Source organism: Panthera pardus, unplaced genomic scaffold (genome assembly GCF_024362965.1).
Source record: "Panthera pardus isolate Hobbes unplaced genomic scaffold, ASM2436296v1 HiC_scaffold_20, whole genome shotgun sequence".
NCBI lineage: Eukaryota > Metazoa > Chordata > Mammalia > Carnivora > Felidae > Panthera > Panthera pardus.
The window spans coordinates 57,318,149-57,336,971 of NW_026526766.1; the positions used below are offsets into that span (position 1 = coordinate 57,318,149).

An 18,823-nucleotide genomic window follows, 5' to 3' on the forward strand; every position below is an offset into this window, starting at 1 on the left:
CTGTCACTTGTTCTCTTATTTAGTCATTCACTCCTCTATTCAATAAGCACTGGCTGAGCACGAACTGTGTGCCAGGCCGTGCCCAGGGAACATGGGGGTCAATGAAACATGGTCCCAGCACTTGGTGAACTTCCAATTTACTGATCTGGGCAAGGCTGCAAATAACACAATTGGGGGCTCAGGGGAGGGAGAGCCGGGAGACCCAGGGAAACCTGGGAGGAGGGGCCCTTGAGCTAGACTTGCAGAAAAGAGGGCACTTCAACAAGGAGAATTTGGGAGATGGTGTTCAGGGGGAGCAGCACGAGTGGACATTCAGAGAGCTCGTGGGGGCAGGGAGTAGGCAGTTCGGGCGGGAGGAGGTGAGGCCGGATGACAGAAGCACTTCTTGTCACACCTGACCAGCACGTTTCTGGGTAACAGAGGACAAAGGCAACAAAGAGGCAGCCTTGCTTGTCAGGCTGGGCAGGTACGGTCTTTCCTACTGTGTGCTTGTGCGCACACCGCCCACCCTCCCCCCCCCCCCCCACCCCCAGCATTGCAATCTGCTGTTACTACAGAGGAGCAGCGGGTCCGGCAGTAGGATCTAGAGAGAGAAGGGCTTTAGAGACTCTGGGCAAGGCCAGCTTCGAGTGGAGCCGGGCTCGAGGGTGTGGGAGAAGCTGTCCCAGAGATCAGGGAGTTTGAGAAGAGAAGGCAGTCAAGGCCAACCACTGTGGAGCAGGCTGATGAGGAGGAGCTAAAGAAGGGACAGCAGGGTGGGGAGCACATGGGGTAGAGAAGCAGGGAGTAGGGTTACCATATTTAGCAAGTAAAAATGCAGGACATCCAGTCAATTTTAATTTCAGATAGACAAAAAAAAAAAAATAGCATAAGTATGTCCCATGCAATATTTGGGACATACTTATACTAAAACATTATTTGTTGTTTGGCAGTTTATTTCAACTGGTGTCCTGTATTTTATCTGGCAAGGGAGAAAGTGGTTCTCAGGGAGGGTGAGTCACCTGGTTGAAAGAACTGTTTGGGGTGGGGGTGGGGCAGCTGGCAACCGTGAGCACAGAGAAGAGACCTTGGATTTTGCAACATGAGGGTTGATAGTGACCTTGGTGAGAACAGTTTGAGTGGAGTGAAGGGAGCAGCTTGCACAGTGATGTGTGTGTGTGTGTGTGTGTGTGTGTGTGTGTAAGGGCAGTTGAATCAGTGGGAACTGAGGAAGGGGAGGTCACAGTTGAAGATAATTTGAAGGGAAGAAGAGCGATATATTTCTTTATTTTTATATTTTATATTTTATTTTCTAAAATTTACATCCAAGTTAGTTAGCATATAGTGCAACAATGATCTCAGGAGTAGATTCCTTAGTGCCCCTTACCCGATTAGCCCATCCCCCCTCCCACAACCCCTCCAGTAACCCTCAGTTTGTTCTCCATATTTATGAGTCTCTTCTGTTTTGTCCCCCTCCCTGTTTTTATATTATTTTTGTTTCCCTTCCCTTATGTTCCTCTGTTTTGTCTCTTAAAGTCCTCATATGAGTGAAGTCATAGGATTTTTGTCTTTCTCTGACTAATTTCACTTAGCATAATACCCTCCAGTTCCATGTAGTTGCAAGTGGCAAGATTTCCTTCTTTTTGATTGCCGAGCAATACTCCATTGTGTATATATACCACATTTTTTTTATCCATTCATCCATCGATGGATATTTGGGCTCTTTCCATACTCTGGCTATTGTTGATAGTGCTGCTATAAACATGGGGGTGCATGTGTCCCTTCGAACCAGCACACCTGGTATCTCATGGGTAAATGCCTAGTAGTGCAATTGCTGGGTCGTAGGGTAGTTCTATTTTTAGTTTTTTGAGGAACCTCAATGCTGTTTTCCAGAGTGGCTGCACCAGCTTGCATTCCCACCAGCAATGCAAAAGAGATCCTCTTTCTCTGTATCCTCACCAACATCTGTTGTTGCCCGAGTTGTTAATGCTGACCATTCTGACAGGTATGAGGTGGTATCTCATTGTGGTTTTGATTTGTATTTATTTCCCTGATGATGAGTGATGTTGAGCATTTTTTCATGTGTCGGTTGGCCATCTGGATGTCTTCTTTGGAGAAGTGTCTATTCATGTTTTTTGCCCATTTCTTCACTGGATTATTTGTTTTTTGGATGTTGAGTTTGAGAAGTTCTTTATAGATTTTGGATACGAACCCTTTATCTGATATGTCATTTGCAAATATCTTCTCCCATTCTGTTGGTTGCCTTTTAGTTTTGCTGAAAGAGTGATATATTTTGACCAGAGTGGCAGCACCCTGAGGGAGAGCTGATTATTAATTTTGGGAATGGGCGGGAGGTTGAGCAGGAGCTGAGCAAGGAAGATCGGACAGGGAGACACTAACTGCACACCGGCAAGGACAAGACCCACGGAAGGAGTCCCCAGGGTGGGCCTGGGAGTGGGAGCTCAGGAAGGGGGTCAGAGGGTCCAGGGGTGGGTGGTGGGGTATGGGGATGAGATGAAGGCTGCCTGCTTTGCCTGGGGTGGGGGAGGGGAGAAGGGAGTTGAGCCAGTTGTGCCAGATGGTCTGTTTTCTCAGCGAAGCGAAGCGGGAGCATCTGCTCAAAGATGAGTATAGGGTAGCTGGGAGTAAGGACAGTGTGGCATGATGACCCGGAAAAGGGAGGAGCAGCTCCTACAGTCCTCCATGCATGTGGAGTGCGTGGGTGCAACAGTGTGTGGGGGGGATGTGACGTGAGGCAGAGTATGTGTGTGGTGTGTGGCATGGGTGTGTACGTGTGTGAGGTGCATGTTGTGTGTGTGTGTGTGTGTTGTATGCTGGCCCAGGTGCTCCCCCTCTTCTGCCCAGCGCCTAAGAAGAGGGCAGAGAGCATCTGTCTCCCAGGGGAGGGGTGGCTGCACGGGGACAGTCACAGGCTGGCACTAGAATGCTAGCAAAGCAGGGGTGTTTATCTGGTGTCAGCAAGGGAAGGGGCTGCTTACACTCACCCCGGAAATCTGAGGCAGAGCCTCACATGAACCCAGTTTCCAAATCCAGTGTCTCTCCAGTCCTCCTCCTCCTCCTCCTCCTCCTAGTTCCTCTGCATTGGACTTGGCTGTGCCCGAGGCACTCTGCTTTCCATCAGCTCCTCAGTGCTCACAGCGGCCCCATTACCTCTGTTTTGTACTTGAGGATCCCGAGCTGCTCACTGGGAGGCACTTGGAACCAATGTCTCCCAGCAGTGCTGGGCGGGAACCCTCGGGAGTAAAGCCCAAGTCCTTTCCCTCCACAAATGGGGTCTGCCTCCAGCCGACTCACAGCAGACCCATTTCATATATTCCGAATGAAGGGGAGGTCAGGGCACCTGGGGATCTGATTTGCCCAGGGTTTCCCTGGACAGAAGCCTTACACGTGGCTTTCCCTGGATCTCTGACTTCGGAGAAGAAAGGGGGCCTTTGCCTGACACAGTTTTAATAAGCAGCCTCTGGGGCCTCACCCTGATGAACCTCTGTGGAGGCCTGGACTTCTGGGCTAACGGACCTCCGCCAGGAGCCAGCCCACCACAGCCTCCCTCCCTGAGGCCTCACACCTGCAGAGGGCCTGGACTGTGCCTCTCCACACACACCTTCCCCTCACCTTCTGGAACTCCTCTCCCAGCTCCACCCAAGGGCAAAGGGCAGGGAAAACCCAGCTCATTCCACCCCTCCCCTCCTAGCCCTGCCCTCCCCCCCCCCCCCCGCCCCCACCCCATTGACTGGCCAAGCCTCCGTTTCCCGGGTTGTGCAGCAGAGGTGAGGATTCTGTCCTGTTTTGTCTAGAGGATGTCTGCAAGCGAGCAGGAAGTTCTTCTGAACCCAGCTATCCGGAGGGGCTCACCCCTGCCCTGCTTTTTCTGCACATTCTTGGCCCTGCAACCAGGGGGGTGTTTCTCTCTGGGACAGGCTGGATTCTGGAGTTAGTAGGCCATGAAATAACATGTTTTCCGGAAAAGTACCTTCCTTAGAGGAAACCACTTGTTCCAAGGAATAGAAAAGGGTCATTGTGCCTTGCCAGGTCCCCTCTCTCCCTAGAACATGACACTTAAAAAAAAAATCAGACACAACTAGACGCACCTACCCACAGATGCGTTTGTCTGGTTCATTTGTAATAGTGAAAAGTTAGAAGCAGCCTATTCGGGAGAGGGCTGATCCAGCAAATCCTAGCACAGCCTTAACATGGAACACAGGCTCGAAAACAATAAGGTACATTCAAGCTCATTAACATGAAAGGACATTTGTCATGTATCAGTGAGTAAGAAATGGAGTAAATTAGAGAACTACACATGTGCCGTGTGTAAAATTGTGTTTTTGAGAAAATACGCTTGGCTGCATCATGGAGGAGCGGGACACGCCCGGGTGTGGACTAGTGATTGTCTCTGGGGGAGGGGGACCGTTTGTAGGGTTTCAAACGTTTTCCCTTTTTGTTTATCTGTGCTTCCTGCAATGAATGGTTTGCTTTTGAATAAGAGAAACAAGAACCAAAGAAAAAGGAATAAAATTTATTTTTTTAAATGTTTATCTTTTAGAGAGAGAGAGAGAGAGAGACAGAGCATAAGCGGGGGGGGGGGGGGACACACAAAGAGAGAGAGGGAAACAGAATCTGAAGCAGACCCCAGGCTCTCAGCCATCAGCACAGAGCCCGACATGGGGCTCAAACCCACAAACTGTGAGATCATGACCTGAGCTGAATCGGACACTTAACCGACTGAGCCACCCAAGAGCCCCTAAAATTTATTTTTTCAATTATAATATAAACCAACTCCAATCTGAGTGGAGATCCAAAACCATAGTCAAACACAGACATAGAAATGGTAACAAATTCTTAGGACAGACACACAGACAGGGATAGACACACACACACACACCTCTTCTGCCTCATTTGCATGGGTAGGGTGGGCAAGCCTGGGGAGCAGGGGCATGGTTGTTAAGTTTCCAGAAAATGCCGGGATCTGGGTGTGAAGGTCACTGTCAGAAGTTCTGGGCCCGAGGGGTGTGTTTGGGTGGTGGAGTTTGTACAGGGGGTGTCCAGGGACTCGGCTTAGCCTACAGGAGAGGCCTGGCTGTCCACACATGCATCCTATGTCGGTTGACAGCGTGTGGATCCTGGTCTTCGGCCGCAGAAACTGCCAAGACAACTAGTTCCCCCTCCCCCAGTGGTAGAGGAGATGACAGGGCCCTCGGCTAGGAGAGGCTTCCTTACCACCACTTAGGACTTCCAGGCCAAAGCCTTTCTGGCTGCCCAAAGTCCCCACTTAGGTGGTGCATCATATGAAAAGGCCTCCTATCCCCAAGAATGTCTGAGATGCAGGCTCAGCAGCAGAGCCTCTGAGCCCCACCTTCCCTGGGACCTTTCCTCCTCCCCATGGTTGCTGCCTCTTTGTTGCCTTCGTCCTCTGTTACCCAGAAACGTGCTGGTCAGGTGTGACAAGAAGTGCTTCCTTCTCCAGGAGCTAGCTGTCCTCACCTCCTCCCGGCCGAACTGCCTACTCCCTGCCGCCACGAGCTCTCTGAATGTCCACTCGTGCTGCTCCCCCTGGAACACCCTCTCCCAAATTCTCCTTGTTGAAGTGCCCTCTTTTCTGCAAGTCTAGCTCAAGGGCCCCTCCTCCCAGGTTTCCCTGGGTCTCCCCGCTCTCCCTCCCCTGAGCACCCGATTGTGTTATTTGCAGCCTTGTCCAGATCAGTAAATTGGGGGTTCACCAAGTGCTGGGACCATGTCTTGTTGACCCCCGTGTTCCCTGGGCAGGGGCTGGCACGCGGTCATCTACAAGAGTAATTCCCCTTTGGGTATAATATGACATTCACAGGTTTCGGGGATTAGGACGTGGACATTTTTGGGAGACCATTTTTATACCTACCACAGGTACCAAGAGCCTGAAGGTGAGAACAGAGCCCACACAGGAGCCTTGTAAGGAGTTTAGATGTATGTCTGAGAAAGATCCCTCTGGGGCCCAGGTGGGCAGTGGTGGGGTTAAGGACAGGGAGACCAGGCAGAGAACATTACAGTGGTAAAGCCTGTGCTTTTGACTTCATATGCTTCTGCATTGTTGGAATTTATTTGAACGAGTGTTGCTTTTTATTACGTGTAAAAATATTTTTTTGAAGATGGTGCAAAGGTTAAGAAAAGCAAACTTGGCTGCTACTGTTCAGAAAATAGCTGTTATTTCCAAAAAGAGCTCTCTCCGGGCTGAGGAATGCTGGAGCTCCACTTAGCAGGAACATTCCGGACGCAGATGAACAAAACTGATTCCTGTTTCTGTGTGAGCTCAGCTGGGGAATGAGGAGCATGAATCCTCATGGAAATGTGGAGTCATCCAAGACCTCCTGGCCTTTAACAGATGTAACAGTTCCCAAGATCTGAAGTTCAGAGTGGGGACCTGACACATTCCTCTACATTTTGTGGCAGTGCCAGACTGAAATGCAACTTTCTGGCCCCCATTTCAGTGAACTTTGAACTTGCACACAATTCACACTCCCCTTTTTATAATTCATGACTTTCACGTGAGGAATATAATTTTCTGTGTTCTACTGCCTGATCCTAACTAGGTGTAGAATGATTCTACTTTAAACCCAAGGTCTTGTTTCCATCTTGACGCTCCAGCTCTTAAAAGGGACAGGCACCGGCAGACAGTCCAGAAAAGTGGCCAGGATGTATGGAGTCTGGGGTTTCAGTCCTTGCTCTCCCCCTCGGGCTCACATTAGAAAGGTGTATCAGGTGTGTGGATGGCCTCTATGTGTCCGGCTCCTAACCCTCTACAAGCTGTCCCAGGTTTGCAAAGCTCTCCTGCAGCATTGTCTCAAGTGTCTCCCACAACACAGGAGAACAGCATGAGCTGTAATGAACTTGCAATTTACAAGTGAGGAAACCAAGACAGAAACCTATGAGATCCGCCCCAAGTCACTCAGCAATTCGGTTGCAATGTACACGACAGAATTGCATGTCCTTATTCTGCCTCCTTCAGCCAGAGCTTCCTTTTATATCTGTTGTATTTTCTGTTTCCAAGGTAGACTTGTTTGATGATAAAGATGGGCTGCTTGACAAAGTTTGAAAATCAGTGATCCAGAGTAATGTTTCCAAATTTCCAACCGATGCTAATATTCAGCAGCCAAGATTAACAAATTGCAATTTCCAGGAATTCTCAAGATTTCTGAAATCATAAATCATTCCACATTTTTCATGATACTTATCTACATGCTTTTAAATGAGTGACCATAATGATAAACCGTGAATAATTTTCTGATAGTATGATGCTGAAAGTTCCAGAAGTTTTCAGTGAATAACACGATTTTATATTATTATCATGAACCAATATACTGTGACAAGATTATTTTAATAACATGTAAAACAGATCTCTACCTGATACAGACACTGGGTATAGAAAGAGATAAAAGGAAGGGAATGGTAACAACACAAAATCAATGCCAAATAAAATCACTTGAAAGTTGAAAGAGAATACCACAAATATTTGATATTTAAAAGTTATCATTTACAAAATGAACTTTAAAAACACAAAGCATAAATTGTTCCACCTGATAGTCTTGATATTTGCTTTGAGACAAATGTTCCAGATGTAGAAAATTTTCTTTCATTTTGCCCTAATGTTGGTTGAATTAAGACTGTGTCCCAAACGTCTTCGAGTTTAGGGTACATGTTGTTTCAGAGAAGTTTATTTTCTTTTTTAATGATAAACCATGTTTCTCTGCTTGCCTTAGTCTTGATTTTGCTGTTGAAGTCAATATTGCTGTTGCCCATTCAGACTTTCGAGTAGTTTCTGATTTCCCGTTGGAGTGTTTGACAACACCAATCACGTCGTATTCTTTTTGCCTCTCTCCTGTTGAGTATTAACAAAGAACTGTAGCATAGTGAATACTCAAGCACTTGGAAATGCCAGCCATCATTATAGGGAAAAATTACATTAACATTCAAACCCACTAGGAAGATTAATAACATTATGTAAAAATTGCTTATTGAAATTGCCAATAGAAGGACTTATTTGGCCTCAAAATTTGTTATTTTTTCTAACACCACTCATAGGACTCATATAAGTATCTGATGTGTATAAAGTTACTAATATTTTATTTGTAAAAATGACTTACTGTTAGCAGCAGACCAGTCCACAAACACACACTTGGAATTAGTATATGCTGATAAACCAGCTCTCTGGGGGCAAAATAAAAGCCCTGATATATAGCACTTGCCAGTGTCTGAGGGGAGGTATAAATACCCCCACCATGGTCAATTTCAAGCTACCAATGTGATGTCACTGAGCGTTGGAAAGAGATGCACACACCCGGCCCTCTGGAGCCTGTGCAAACCGGCTCCCGTACACCGCTGCTTATGACATGGCAACAGCTGCAGTCAAGTCCTGTGATTCTTCCGCTCAGGAACTGTCTACCTTAATTCTCCAATGCATGCTTCAGTGTTTTCTACGCTTGCTTCTGATTTGACATCAGTGGATTCATTTGTGTGAGTGTGTGTGTGTGTGTGTGTGTGTGTGTGTGTGTTTAAGCAGGCTTCATGCCCATTAGGGAACCCAATATAGGGCTTGAACTCACAACCCTGAGATCAAGACCTGAGCTGAGATCAAGCGATGCTTAACTGACTGAGCCACCCAGGCGCCACGATATCAGTGGATTCCTTTGAACTAGTGACATCTCTATGTTGATCATTAAGGTTTTTTGGTTGTTGTTTTGGTTTGTTTTTTTGTTTTTCTATCCTAAAATAGCAGGTGGTATTTAGTTTTATTTTTTCAGAGTAAAATATAAACACAACAACCAGTCCTTGAATTGATAAAGTAAATCTTTTTTAAAAATTGAAGAATAGTTGACATTTATAATTATTATAAGTTTATTTATTTATTTTGAGAGAGAGAGAGAGCAGGGGAGGGGCAGAGAGAGAGGGAGAGAGAGAATCCCAGGCAGGTTCCGCGCTGTCAGCACAAAGCCTGATGCAGGCCTCAAACTCACGAACCGTGAGATCATGACCTGAGCCAAAATCAAGAGTTGGACACTTAACCAATTGAGCCACCCAGGTGCCCCTAGTTGACGTTTATTTTGTTAGTTTCAGGTGTATAACATAGTGATTCGACAATGATCTATATTACAGAATGCTCACCACAGTAAGTTATTACACAGTTATTACAATATTATTGACTCTATTCCCTATGCTGTACTTTTCATCCCCATGACTTAACTCATTTTATAACTGGGAGTTTGTACCTCTTAATCCCCTTCCCCTGGTTTGCCCCTCCCCCACTCTATCATTAAGTTTTAATTCTCATGGGAGAAAACTTTTCCCAGTTTTTCTAGATTTCTCAACTTATTTTAATGAGGATTTGGGCTTCGGAAAAACATAACATTTCTGAGAAATGCCGGGAAGGAATTCTTGCACAGAAATGCTAATCGAGAAGATCTGAGTTAAAAAACCCATTTGCTTGAATGATCATGATTCCACTGGATACATATTTTTTTGGTCCCAATTTTGCCCACAGGTCATTAATCTTATTTTAGGGGATTTTAATTGTGGGATCCTATTCAATTTGGTGTCAAGTTTAGTGATTTTGCAGAGAGGCTGACCACCAGGGTTGGGTCATTAATCATTGGACCTTGTTGTATCTGATCTCGGGCACATGTGGCGCAAGCTGGTTGTCAGCACAGTTAGTTGTCCCCCAGTCTCAGTTTCCCCTTCTTCCTTATTTTTTGAAAATTTTATTTATTTTGAGAGAAAGAGTGAGGGAGGGGCAGTGAGAGAGGGAGAGAGTCCCAAACAGACTCTATGCTGTCAGCACAGAGCCCCACATGGGGCTCGAACTCAACGAACTGTGAGATTATGACCTGAGCCGAAACCAAGAGGCAGCTGCTTAACCGACTGAGCTAGCGGGGCGCCCCTCTCCCTTCTTCCTTATTATTAGAAAAGGGACAGCAACAACATGGCGTCCATTGGATTTAGGAATGACCAGTGGAAGTGGTGTGCAACTTCTGGGGAATGTCCTGAAGTAGAGAATGAGTACTGTTCTTTGCCTTTCTGCCTTCCATCTGGCCAGAATGTGGATGTAATGACTGAAGAAAGTCACACTGGACAGTAAAGTGACCTTGGAATGGAAGCCCCGCATGGTGGAACAACAAGGTAGAAGGAGCCTAGGTTTCTGGTATTGTGGGGGCACCATACCTTGCCTACTTCCAGACTTGTACACCAGAGGGAAATAAACCATCTTATCTAAACCGCTGTTGATAATGAGGTTTCTATCACTCTCAGCTGGAACAAATGAAACAGCATACTAACCCACTTTTCTTCTTCCTATTGAAAGCACAGCCCACTAGTAAGAGGCTAAGAAAGGTCAGTAATGGAGTAAGATCAATGAAAGACCTCAGCATTATTCAGAGACTCAGGAGGCGTCTGGGAGGATGTTTTACCTAAAGGTATGGATGATATAATTTGTAATATAGGAGGCTGTGGCTCCCTGGGTGCTTGCTGAGGGGTTGCCAAGAAGACAGATACGTAAGTAAACTTCTGTGCTGCTCTGAGCTGGTTAGCCTGGGAAAAGAAGTTTTCAGACTTCTGATGCTTCTTCACAGGATCTATTCACAAATGTCTGATCTTAACCTTGTAGCAATCAGAGTCCTGGAAGGCATAGAATGTACTTTATTGACAGCCGGCTGGGAGTGTTAAGTACCAGCTGAAGACCTAGGGGGTTCAACCCGGGGAAAAGATTAGGGGAGGTGGATGGTGGGGATCTGAGAGCCACTTTCACACATCAGAATAAAAAAGAGATTAGGCATCTTCTTGGAGACTCCCAGTCCCAAACCAGGACCCGTGGTGGAGGGTGCGAATTCTGCCCTAAGTTACAGGGAAGCCTTTCTCCCAGGGCTGGAAGGAGGTGGACAAGGGGAGTGCCTCTCCTCGGTTGTGGGTATTAAAGCAGAGGTTGTTGCAGAAAGGATTCGTTAACTGAGCAGAGCTCCTGAATTCCAGTCTCCACATTGGTGCCTGCCCATAAAGCTTTCCAGGTCTGAGGAAAGGAAACAGGGTGGTGCATTTTTTATAAAGCTAAATATTTGCAACTTGAAGTACGCTTCCTTTATTCTGAGATTATGTTTTTTATTAGTTTTGTTTTTATTATTCTGAGATCGTGTTCTATTTTGGGGGTGCTAAAATGTTTTTTTGTTGTTAGATAGCAGGTGGTATTTGTTGTTATTTAACATCCTAAATCAACAAAATCAAATATTGACTCCATGTAAGTCTCCATCAAAAAAAAAAAAAGATTTGCATGACTGTGAAATCTGGAAATCTGGTAACCACTGGCAAGATGGACCATACGACCCTCAGATGGTCTTGGAGTTGACCTTTCAAGGAACTGTAGTTTATATGAGTGGCCACTAGATGACACTCTTGTCTATTTCCAGCAATTACATAATTTCATCATGCGCATAGAGAAATAAGAAATGGTATCCACTTGCCTTAAAATAGATAAAGTATTCATTTTCCCACACATCACTACTTTGGATAAACACTAATTTTTTATTAGCATTTGAAAACAAAACTAATTTTCAAGGTTCTATTCTTAAAATTGAAATGATTACTTTCCTAAATGCTCTCTTTAACTCTGCAGTGTTGTCAGAAATTTGGTGCACTTAAAACAAACTCTTTCTCTCAGTCAAGAGCCTTTTGTGAGCGTCTCGACTACTGATGTCTTTATTCACGTGAGCAGGGACTACGTCATGTCCACCACAGCACACTAGATGTGCTGGACACATCTAGCACGATGCCACAGAAATACGATGCTAATAATCTCAGTTTGTCTAGTGGTTTACACTTTCCAGTCCTCTTCCAGTTTCCTCCCTCTCAGTGGGAATTCAGGTGGCAGAGAATGACTTTTTTTTTTTTTTTTTTTTTTTTGGCTTCTGCATTTCTCTCTCTCTCTTTTAAAATTTATATTCAAGTTGGTTAATATGTAGTGTAGTCTTGGCTTCAGGGATAGAACTCAGTTATTCAAGAGAATGACCTTTTCTTTGTCCTTCTAGTGACTCTAATGCACATTCTTCATAGTGAAAACTTTGTACCTCATTCATTAATTCAACAAATATTTATTTGAGCATGTTAGTTACTATAGCAATAAACACAACAGATGAAGTCCATTCCCCCACGGAGTGGACATTCCAGTGGGAGACAGTCAATAAACAAACAAATGAAGAGATTGTTTGTCAGGTGGTAAAGAGTGCTATGGGGAAGAATAAAAGCTTAGGGGGATGGGAGGGTGTCCATCTTAGGTATGTAAAGAGGGGGCCTTTACGCAAAGACCTGAGTGATGTGAAGGACAACACAGTGTGATGATCTGGACAAAGCACATACCAGGTCTTGTAACAAAATGGAACTGGGAAGTTTGACATCAAGAAAGGAGCTCAGAAGGATGTCAGCTGGAGGGGAGGCTGAAGAGGTAGACAGGACACCGACTGTGTGGGAATTGAGATTTTATTCCCAAATGTGACAAGGGGCCATTAGAGGGTTTTGAGCTGGGAAGAAGCATGCTTTGAAATGTGAAGAATGGCCTGCAGGGAAGCATGTGCACCAACTGAAGCGGCTCCATTTGAATATATTTTGAAGGAGGCAAATATAACTCCCTGCTGCATTGGATGTAGAGGGCGGGGGAAGAGTCAATGAGGATGATCCATAGGTTCTTGGGCTGAGTAACTAGGTAGGTGGTGGTGCCCTCATTTACTTAGATGGGGAAAAATGGGAATGGAACAAATTGGAAGAAGGGCACTGAGAAACTGAGAGGTCTATTTTGGACTTACTAGATTTGAGGATTTATTATACATCCAAATACAGATGTCAAATAGGCAGGTGGTTATTCAAGTCTGGACTTTGGAGGATGGGTCGGGGCTGGCAAAGTTGCTGTGAGATCCATTCTTGTGGACCTCTGCTATCTGGGCAGCTTAGATACAACAGGGTCTTTTTAATTTGCTCCATTGGCACTTAGAAATTTGGCCTGATCAGGGTGCCTGGGTGGTTCAGTCAGTTGAGAATGTGACTCTTGATTTTGGCTCAGGTCATGATCTTGCAGTTTGTGGGGGATTGAGCCCTGTATTGGGCTCTGTGCTGATAGTGTGGGGTCTGCTTGGGATCCTCTTTCTCCCTTTCTCTCTGCCCCTCTCCCCCTCAAAATAAATATATAAACTTAAAAAATTAACAACAAAAAAAGAAATTTGGCATGATCTCATAATATCTTCACTGCATTTCAACTGGAATATTTAGTAAATTCTACATTTATCAAAGCTGTCAGACATAAGACCAATATGTTTCAAAACATACAGAGCATAGGGGTGCCTGGGTGGCTCAGTCGGTTAAGTGTCTGACATCGGCTCAGGTCATGATCTCGTGGTTCGTGAGTTCCAGCCCTATGTTGGGCTCCATGGTGACAGCTCAGAGCCTAGAGACTGCGTCAGATTCTGTGTCTCCCTTTCTCTCTGCCCCTCCCCTGCTCATGCTCCCTCTCTCTCTCTCTCTTGCTCTCTCTCAAAAATAAACATTAAAAAATATTTTTACAAAGCATACAAATTTACAATTTTCTACACTTGATCTTAGCCAAAAGGCCGAGAAGTGATTCAAGATTACAATTTTCTATTAAATTGACTTAACTAAGTTATAATTTAAAAGTTGCTTTGCTTCTGAACGATAGTTGTATCAACCTGAGAGAGATTTCCTTGAGCTGCTGGTGAGACCAGCATGGTCCAGACAGAAGCAATCCCCTTCTAGGACTTAGTCTTAAGGAAATAAAGAAATAGATCAAGTTTTCTGAACAAAGATGTACATCTCACCATTATTTACAAGAAAAATATTGGAAAAATAATTGTTCATCAGTAAATGGCATATTCAATAACTGTGGCATATCATAAAATGGAAAATTATACACACTAAAAAGATGTCAACAAAGAGTTTTTGGTAACATGGTAGGGATGGTTATGCTATAAAATTAAATGAGTCATAAGCTATAAATGTACACATACAATATAATCTCAACTACATAAAAATATCTATGTGTAAAAATGAGCACAGGGAAATTACTTCACACTTTTTAGAGCAGCTAACCATAGGGGATGGAATCACCTCTTACAGTGCTTTGCTTTTGTCCAACCTTCCTACAATGGGCATGTGTTATTTTGTAGTCTGAAAAAAATATATAAATCATTTGGATTGAAAACAATGAAAAAGAAATGGGAAAATGGAAAGAACTAGCATTGGCCTGGGAATCAGAAGGTAAGGATTTGGGACCAGAGTCCTGGGTGACCCTTTGAACAGGGAAGAATTTATTCTTTCTTTGAGCCTCAGGTTTCTTACCTGCAAAATGTGGCTGGGAACCCAGCCTGTCTCCTTTCTTGAGTTGATGTGAAGATCTAGCAATTATGCCAGCAAAGGGGCTGATCTTACAGATTATGCCAGCAAAGACTGTAGGGTCAATGTCCTGCCTTTCCCACCAGTGCAGAGTTAGTGGGGGAAGGTAACTGAAGGGGAAGGGAAGTCCACAGACACAGTAACTCCTCTGAGCACTCTGTCCTGGCCCCAAGGAGTGGGTCTCCAGCATCCCCTGGATGTGGGCCCAATCCTGGCGCATTCATGCCTTAGAGCTTTGGTGGTAAGATGGAAGAGACCTCAGTGATCATCTGATAATAACACTTCTCTTATGATTGTATTTATTGAAAATTTACAATGTCAGGCACTGTGATTGGTGCCTTTTACAAATTTTGTTCATCAGTTACACCCAACGAATATTTATTGTGCACATTCTATGTGTCCTACCTAACTCCATTTTTATGTGGCAGGATTTCTCCACTCCCTACCCCTTCTGTAGGGTCCATCACATATCAACTCCCTCTTTTGGAGAGAGTAAGACTCATAGCAAGCTGGGTGGCAGGAGTTGACCAGGAGTTAACATAAGCTGAAGCACAGAAAGAGACAGAGACTTCTTTGGCATAATAACGTATACATGATATACTAAGAGACAACCTGGACTGTGGTAAAAGCCTGACTGTCTCATGGGTTCTTGACCTTGAGGCTGTACTTCATGACTTTTTGCCTTCATCTCCTTCATGTTCGTGCATTTCAAATTGTTTCTGTCTCCATCCAAGAGATAACAAGACGGCACTCAATGATCAATAACCAGAGACAGATGCAGGTGGCAAGGGGAGGCTCCAGTGGGAGGGAGTGGGCGTGGTGGTTAAAGGAGCACAGAGATTGGGGGTAAAGGGGGAGGGAGTCTAGAGGTAAGAGGCCCCCAGGCAGTCTGAGAGAGTGGCGCCTTCCTGGGCAGCAGCAAGGATTGAGAACAAAAGGTCGCCATGACCTTCTGAAATTAAGGCTGTAATAAGGAGGTCTCAGTTAGTTGAGGAAACTGAGGCTTAAAGAGGCAAAGCACAATGTAAGGATTATTCAGATTCTTATTCAGAGAAACCCAAAGAAAAAAAGAAAGGAAAGAAAAGATTAGGACATTAGGAGACAAGTGGAAGTTTCAAATTTGGAAATGAGCAGATATTTGATGATATTAATAAATTACTGATAAAATTTTACACATAATAGTATTATACCTTATGTTAAAAATTTCATTACTTTTGAGAGATATGCTGTTTTTTTAAATAGGTGTAAGGATACAGTGTCTGGGATTTGCTTCCAAATAAAAGTGGCATCAGAAAGTTGGATAAGGTTATAAATGAAAGATTGGTCATGAGTTGGCTATTGGTCATCAGTTGGCTGAGTGATGAATAGGATGTGATTGTTCACGAAACAATTCTACTTTTGCATATATTTAAATTGTCCATAATTTTGAGGTCAAGCAGGTGGTCTACATTTCTGTGGTTATTAAGTGATAAAGCTGGAAATGGAACCCAGGGCTGTTTGTCTCCAAAGCCTGTGTTCTTCATGACTGTGCTCCTCTACCTGTTTCCAGTCCATCCAGGCCGGGGTTGCTCCCTCAAGCATCCTCACACATGCTCTACCCTCTGTTGGGATACCTCCTGAGTTAGGGCATCCCTTTGGAAGGTTCTTTTCCAAGATGAGCTGTAACTTCAATCTGCTCATCCTGTGTCTTGCTGGAGAAGTCTTCCTGACCACTGCCACTCCAGGCTAGGTTAGGTAGCCTCTCGTGGGTTTCCAAGGTGTTCTATGCTTCTTCATAGCACTCATCACACTTTTAATTGCTCCTTCAATGTCCATCTTCTCCTGTTGGCTCTAGGTCACTGCCTTCTTGCTTATTGCTTAGTCTGTTTGCTTTAGGTATAAGGATGCAGAAGGGGTTGACCCTTAGCATGGCCAAGTCACAATATGAGAATGAGTTCCCTGGAGGTCTAGCATCCTGTGAGTCCCCAGGTCAGAGGACCCATAGAGTCCTCAGCCCTAAGCCCATGGCGCTTGCTTTGGATTAGAGAGATGGGTGGTGGGATGGGTGCGTAGGGAACACTGCAAGAATTAGATTATTTCTAAGGAGTTTGACATTTTAGAGGTAGCTGATGTCAGTTATCTTTCAGGGCAATAGAAAATGAAAAACAGTGAATGCCGGCGTGAGATGTTTAGTTTTGAGAACAAACTTACCACCTTGAGCCTCGTGGTGGAATTTTCTTAGTGAAAGAGTTGCTGCTTTGTCATTTTATCTGCTTCCTGCTTTTGTTTTGTGTGGAAAAGCTCCTGGGATTTGGCCAAAGGGACTGGAATGAAAAGTAATGACCCCTAGAATGCACAATGAATGTGGAAGAGCAGCGGGCATGTGCTGGGGAAGGTGCCCCATTCAGGAATCTCGGCAATATCAGGACTCCCAGCTGACTTTGTCATCTGGTTCTTAGGGGGTGTGAGGACACATGGCTTACACAAATTGTCATACTTAACCATTTGGGTAAACAGTGTCTGATGGCAATGCTTGCTGTATTTCCTATGGTATTTTTTAAAGTTTATTTATTTTGAGAGAGAAAGAGAGAGTGAGCGAGCGCAGGGGAGGGGCAGAGCGAGAGAGGAGAGAGAGAGAATCCCAAGCAGGCTCCACATTGTCAGCACAGAGCCCGATGCGGGGCTTGAAGTCACGACTGTGAGATCATGACCTGGGCCGAAACCAAGAGCTAGACACTTAACCGACTGAGCCACCCAGGTGCCCCTCCTATGATAATTTTTAGTAATTTGTTCGTTATTGTTTCTTTTTATTTGGTAAATTCAAATATAAAATACATTTAAAGGGAAGCTCAATTTTGCCATTTCAGGAGATTAAGAGGTAGATTTTTTTTTTTTATCTTAAAAATAATGTGTGTTTTAGGGCACCTGGATGGCTCAGTCAGTTGAATGTGTGATTCTTAGTTTCCGCCCAAGTAGTGATCCCAGGGTTGTGGCATTGAGCCCTAAGTTCGGCTCCATGCTGAACATGGAGACTGCTTGGGATTCTCTCTCTCCCCCTCTCTCTCTCTTCCCCCCCCTCCCCCTTTGTCTCTCTCCCCTACTCATGCTCTCTCACTCTCTCGCTCTCTCAAATTAAAAAAAAAAAAGAATGTGTGTTTATTCTTCAAGAACTAAAATTTAGTTTTCTAATCCCCTGTATTCAGATTTTATTGCTATTTTCTATTTTTATTTGTGTTATCCATTATGAGAGTAGCATTTTTTACTTATAAAATGAAATTGGTATCATTTTTATTGTGGTAAGGTATGCATAACATTTACCATTTTATTGAAAAAATTTTTTAATGTTTAGTTTTGAGACATAAAGAGAGAGCGTGAGCGCGCACACCAGTGGGGGAGGGGCAGAGAGAGAGGGAGACACAGAATCTGAAGTGGGCTCCAGGCTCCAGGCTGCTGGCACAGAGCCCCACGCGGAGCTTGAACTCATGAACTGGGAGATCATGACCTGAGCTGAAGTTCGACGCTTAACTGACTGAGCCACCCAGGAGCCCCAACATTTACCATTTTAAAGTGTACAGTTGAGCAGTATGAAGTACATTCACTTGTGCGGCCATCACCGGCATCTGCCTACAGGACTCTTCGTCTTCCAAAATGAAAACTCTTCCAGTTAAACATTAGCTCCCCATTTCCCTGTCCCCCAGCCCCTGGCAGCCACCGTTCTGCTTTCTGTCTCTATGAATGTTAATACTCTAGGTACCTCATATAAATGGAATCATACAGTATTTGTTTTTTGGTGACTGGTTTCATTTAGCATAATGTCTTCAGGGTTCATCCATGTTATAGCAGGTGCCAGAAGCTTCTTCCTTGTTAAGGCTGAATTAATATTCCACTGAATGAGTATGATGATTTTTATTTAAAATTTCTGATTATGGCAAATTTCAAACATACCCAAGAGCATAGAGAGTGTATATTGTGCTCCCAGGCACCCATTACCCACTTGCAACAAGCTTATTTGTTTCATCTATACTTGCACACAGTCCACCTCCTACCTTCAGAAGCTAATTCCAAAAATATCATTTGACCTGAAAATATTCCAGGATGTACTTAAAAACGTAAGGACTCTGATTAAAGCTATAACTACATTACCATTATTACACCCCAAAACATTTAAGAGCAACTCCTTCATATCAAATATCAAATCAGTGTCCACATGTCTATATAATTTTCAGTATTTGCTTTGACTATATTTTCTTATATTTGTAACAGGCCCTCTTAAGCCTCCAAAGGTCTGGGTGGTGGTAGAGGAGGATGGTTGCAAATCAGAATAAGTGGGATTGGAACTAATCAGGCTCCAGGTAAACTTCATGTTCTTGAAAGAATCTTGTCCTCGCTTGTCTATTCTAGGCTGTCGTTTACTCCTCAAAGCACCAAGAGTAGTGAAACA

The 18,823-nt window shown here is 44.4% G+C and overlaps 1 pseudogene; it reads right to left on the minus strand.

The window, feature by feature from the left end:
• Positions 1 to 13,535: 13,535 nt before the first annotated feature.
• Positions 13,536 to 13,616, minus strand: LOC128778754 (U2 spliceosomal RNA; annotated as a pseudogene).
• Between the last annotated feature and the right edge of the window lie 5,207 nt (positions 13,617 to 18,823).